This window comes from Chiloscyllium punctatum, chromosome 48 (genome assembly GCF_047496795.1).
Source record: "Chiloscyllium punctatum isolate Juve2018m chromosome 48, sChiPun1.3, whole genome shotgun sequence".
In the NCBI taxonomy this organism is placed as follows: Eukaryota; Metazoa; Chordata; class Chondrichthyes; order Orectolobiformes; family Hemiscylliidae; genus Chiloscyllium; species Chiloscyllium punctatum.
The window spans coordinates 24277107-24282583 of NC_092786.1; the positions used below are offsets into that span (position 1 = coordinate 24277107).

The following is a 5477-nucleotide window of genomic DNA, read 5'->3' on the forward strand; positions in this document are numbered from 1 at the left end:
TAACAACTTGCATTTATGCAGCACTTCTCTTGATTTTGGGCCATTGCAAAGCATTTTACATTTAAGTGGTCTCTTCTAAAGTGTGGTCGTGATTGCAATATACAAAGCATAGCAGCCAGTTTACCCACTATCGGTTCCTACAATCAGCAACGTGACAATTGTGATGAAATCCATTTCTAGCATTCTGTAAGAATATAACCTTCAGCGGGAGGGAATGAGTTCTGGAGTGCAATTTGGGAGTCCAGAGGTGGATACACCTAAGAAACTAGAGTGGTTGACTGAAATGGGAGCAGTCATAGAATCATAGAGATGTACAGCACAGAAACAGACCCTTCTGTCCAACTCGTCCATGCTAACCAGATATCCCAATCTAATCTAGCCCCATTTGCCAGCATTTGGCCCATATCCCTCTAAACTCTTCCTATTCCTATACCCATCCAAATGCCTTTTAAATGTTGCAGTTGTACCAGCCTCCACCATTTCCTCTGGCAGCTCATTTCCAAATGTGCACCACCCTCTACCTTCAAAAGTTGCCTGTTATAGTATTCCTAGCCTCTGACCTACTCTCACTCTAAACCTATGCGGTCTAGTTCTGGACTCCTCACCACAGGGAAGATACTTAGTGTATCCATGCCCCTCATGATTTTATAAACCGCAATAAGGTCACCCCTCAGCTTCCGACGCTCCAGGGAAAACAGCCCCAGCCTATTCAGCCTCTCCCTATAGCTCAAATCCTCCAACCCCTCCAACCCCAATCTTTCCTGAACCCTTTCAAGTTTCACAGCATCCTTTCGATAGGAAGCAGACCAGAATTGCACACGATATTCCAAACGTAGCCTAACTCATGTCCTGTACAGCCCCAAAATGACCTCCTAACTCCTGTACTCAATGCTCTGACCAATAAAGGAAAGCATACCAAACACCTTCTTCACTATCCTATCTACCTGCGACCCTAATCAGTCCTTGCCTTTCCAAATATGTGTAAATCCTGTCCCTCAGAAGTGAGTACTGATCTCTTTTCAAGTTAACCGAGATTTGATGACCTACTGTGTCACCAATATCTAAGTGGAGTTACTGTGAAATGATTGTTTTTAAAGATTCTTGCACAGTGTCTTTTTGTTTGCCTCATGTCATAATTGCCCACCACTGATGTCAGTTTTACGGGTCTATAGTTCCCTGGCTTGTCCTTACCACCTTTCCTAAATAATGGCACCACATTAGCTAACCACTGGAACCTCACCTGTGACTATCGATGATACAAGGCACCTACCAATCATTTCTCTAGCTTCCCACAGAGTTCGAGGGTACACCTGATCAGGTCCTGGGGATTTATCTACCTTTATGCATTTCAAGACATCCAACACTTCCTCCTCTGTAATACGGACATTTTGCAAGATGTCACCATCTATTTCCCTAAGTCTATATCTTCCATGTCCTTTTCCACAGTAAATACTAATGCAAAATACTCATTCAGTATCTCCCCCATTTTCTGCGGCTCCACACAAAGACCGACAAGGGGCCCTATTCTCTCTCTAGTTACCCTTTTGTCCTTAATGTATTTGTTAAAACCCCTTTGGATTCTCCTTAATCCTATTTGCCAAAACTATCTCATGTCCCCTTTTTGCCTTCCTGATTTCCCTCTAAAGTTTACTTCTACTGCCTTTATACTCCTCTAAGGATTAACTCGATCTATCCTGTCTATACCTGACATATGCGTCCTTTTTCTTAACCAAACCCTCAATTTCTCTAGTCATCCAGCATTCCCTACACCTTTCCTTCCACCCTAACAGGAATATTATGTCTCTAGACTCACATGACCTCATTTCTGAAGGTTTCCCATTTTCCAGCCGTCCCTTTATCTGCAAATATCTGTGCCCAGTCAGCTTTTGAAGGTTTTAAATTAGATTAGATTCCCTACAGTGTGGAAACAGGTCCTTCAGCTCAACCTTCCACACCGACCCGAGGAAGAGTAACCGACACAGACCCATTTCCCTCTGACTAATGCGCCTAACACAATGGGCAATTTAGTATGGCCAATTCACCTGACCCGCACATCTTTGGACTGTGGGAGGAAACCGGAGCGCCCGGACGAAACCCACACAGACAAGGGGTGAATGTGCAAACTCCACACAGAGGCTGAAATCGATCCTGGCACCCTCGTGCTGTGAGGCAGCAATGCTAACCACTGAGCCACCGTGCCGCCCAAATTAGGTTCTTGCCTAATACCGTCAAAATTGGCCTTTCTCCAATTTAGAACTTCAACTTTTAGATCTGGTCTATCCTTTTCCATCACTATTTTAAAACTAATAGAATTATGGTCGCTGGCCCCAAAGTGTACTCCCACTGACACCTCAGTCACCTGCCCTGCCTTATTTCCCAAGAGTAGGTCAAGTTTTGCACCTTCTCTAGTAAGTACATCCACATACTGAATCAGAAAGTTTCTTGTACGCACTTAACAAATTCCTCTCCATCTAAACCCTAAACACTATGGCAGTCCCAGTCCATGGTTGTAAAGTTAAAATCCCCTAACATAACCACCCTGTTAGTCTTACAGATAATTGAGACGTCCTTACAAATCTGTTTCTCAATTTCCCTCTGACTATTAGGGGGTCAATAATACAATCCCAATAAGGTGATTATCCCTTTCTTATTTCTCACTTCCACCCAAATAACTTCCCTGGATGTATTTCTGGGAATATCATCCCTCAGTACAGCTGTAATGCTATCCCTTATCAAAAACACCACTCCCCCTCCTCTCTTGCCTCCCTTTCTGTCTTTCCTGTAGCATTTGTATCCTGGAACATTAAGCTGCCAGTCTTGTCCATCCCTGAGCCATGTTTCTGTAATTGCTATGATATCCCAGTGCCATGATCCTAACCATGCCCTGAGTTGATCTGCCTTCCCTGTTAGGCCCCTTGCATTGAAACAGATGCAGTTTAATTTTTCAGTCCTACTTTGTTCTCTGCTTTGTCCCTGCCTGCCCTGACTGTTTGACTTGCTTCTGTTCTTAGCTGTACCAGTCTCAGATTGATCTCTTTCCTCACTATCCCCTTGGTCCCACCCCTCCCAACCTTACTAGTTTTTGAAGGCTTCCCATTTTCCAGCCATCCCTTTACCTGCGAACATCATTGAAACAGTTAGCATAAGAATTCTTAGAAGGGGGTTTTAATGCCTGATTGACAGAAGTGAGTACTGATCTCTTCTAAAGTTAACCGAGATTTGATGACTTGCTGTGTCACCGATATTTGAATGGAGTTACTGTGAAATGATTGCTTTTTAAAGATTCTTGTACAGTGTCTTTTTGTGTTCCTCAAGCAGACTGATATTCATGTCAAGTCCAGATTGGAAATTACTTAGGGTATGGCTTTCTACATTTTGGAGTCAGTCTGGACCATTTGACCATTTGCACTCATCCTTAAAGCTACCAGAACCCATTTCCAGTCATATGCTAGTCCAGCTCCTTGTCTACAAGAATTATCCACTAGAAACTTTAGCTGCTTCTGCTGGGCATCTAGAACCTTCAGTATTTATGGAAAAAAATAGTTCCATCTGTTAGCGCAGATGAAATGATCTCAGTCCGAGCCCAGAGTGCGGTTCGACAATCGGTAATTTATTAAAGTGTTTAACGCCGGCGGAGACCAACCGAGGTCCGAATCTCGATCGCTCTTCCGTTCCCCGCGCGATGTTACAAGTTATATAATTCATGAGTCAGGCTGTAGGAGATTGGGTATGAAAGAGTGTGAATGGTGGCAATCATGGCTGGAGTATGTGTGAATGTCAAGCTTCCTGCCGTCCTCGGAGAGTCAGCAGTATACACAAAAGGTGTGCTGTTTATCTTTACGTAAATGGGTCCGGGTGCTATCTGCTTGTCTCTCCGTGAGGGCTGGAGGCTAGCACCCCCTTTGTTACTTCCAAAGTGTCTGTTAGATTCATCCTGTTTGTTTGGTGTTTGCCTTTTGTGTAGGACTGTTTTGCATGATCAGGTTATGGGTGTGTGTCAGTTGGAACCTTGACGAGATTATAAGGTGGGTTTCGATCTGTGAGTGATGACCATTGTCTGGAGTCCTGACTAGTGTCTGGTCCGGTGTGTATTCGGATCTGTCTTTGGGCCCCCTTCTCCCGATCATGTGGTCGGGCTGGCAGCTGCTGTTTTAGAATGAATACTGTTTGCTTTAAAATGGATACTGCTGGCTCTCCCGATGTGGGCCTTGCTCCACGGTAAACACGGGGAGGTTTATCACCCCCCTTCACATCCAATAATTGATCTCATTTAAGAAAACCAATGATCCATCTTGTTTGAGAGATTACAGGATCTTCTGACTTTATTGTGTATGGTTCTGGTTGCCATACTACCAGAATGATGTGGATGCTTTAGAGAGGGTTCAGAAAAGGTTTACCAGGATGTTGCCTAGGATGGAGAATTTTCATTATAAAGAAAGGTTGGATTGACTGGGTTTGATTTCACTGGAACACAGGAGGTTGAGGGGTCACCTGATAGAAGTTTATAAGATTGTGAATGGCATGCATATAGTGGAAAGTACAATGCTTTTTCCCCAGGGTGAAGGGCTCAATTTCTAGGGGACACAACTTCTAGATGCGAGTTTAAAAGAGATGTGTGAAGCAAGTTTTTCAAACAAAGGATGCTAAGTGCCTGGAACATGCTGCCAAAGGAGGTGGTATAAGCACACACACCTGGGCGAATACATGAAAAGAAAGGGAATAGAGGGATCCTATAAGTGAAAACCGAATTCGTGTGGAAGCCAAAATGTATCGGTGCAGGCTCAGAGGGTCGAAGGGTTTGTTCCTGTGTTGTATTGTTTGTTCTTAGTTTTTGATATGTTATTGTAACTCTTTCACTCCTGGTGCAATTTGACAAAATGTGTTCTGTAACTGTTTTCTGGAATTGAATCTACATTGCTATTACAATTTGTAGAATGATGTCAACTACCCTTTATCATACTTGCTGAAATTCAGAAATGATTCAATTAGTTACTCCGTGGTAACCTCAATCAACCTCCAATGGCCTCCTTATGCTGCGAGGGTTCATGTTCTGTATGATACCAAATGTATTCTGACCACATATGTCTCTGTTGATCAAAGCGTGTGGAGCCGAACTTAACTCAATCATTAGCTTTCCATCGTTTGAATGGAGCAATTATAAACAATCTGTGTATTCCCAAGTTGAGTTAAGCTTTCTCGACTGTGGGCTTTCTGCACTCAGCCACATGGCAATCTGTAAGTGTTTGAGTGTTAATGCTTTCGCACCTGGTTATTATGTCTCAATTATAGTGACATATGCATTTCTGGAAAATTTTAACCAACATCCTCTCGCATTTATTTTATTGTCAGCCTGTACAACACAGCGAGCTTTATTTCCCTTTTTGAACTGCTTGAGCCTGTGTGGTGTAAATAGCTCTTTTCAAAACTTTATGTTGTGCTCTGCTCATTTGGTTTACTTTGCACTTTTCAGACTCATT

The 5477-nt window shown here is 43.2% G+C and overlaps 1 protein-coding gene across 2 annotated transcripts in view; it reads left to right on the forward strand.

The window, feature by feature from the left end:
• The window catches only part of mthfs (5,10-methenyltetrahydrofolate synthetase (5-formyltetrahydrofolate cyclo-ligase)), a 78426-nt gene that overhangs the window by 23948 nt on the left and 49001 nt on the right, over nucleotides 1-5477 (forward strand). The gene's annotated exons all lie outside the window — the stretch shown is intronic.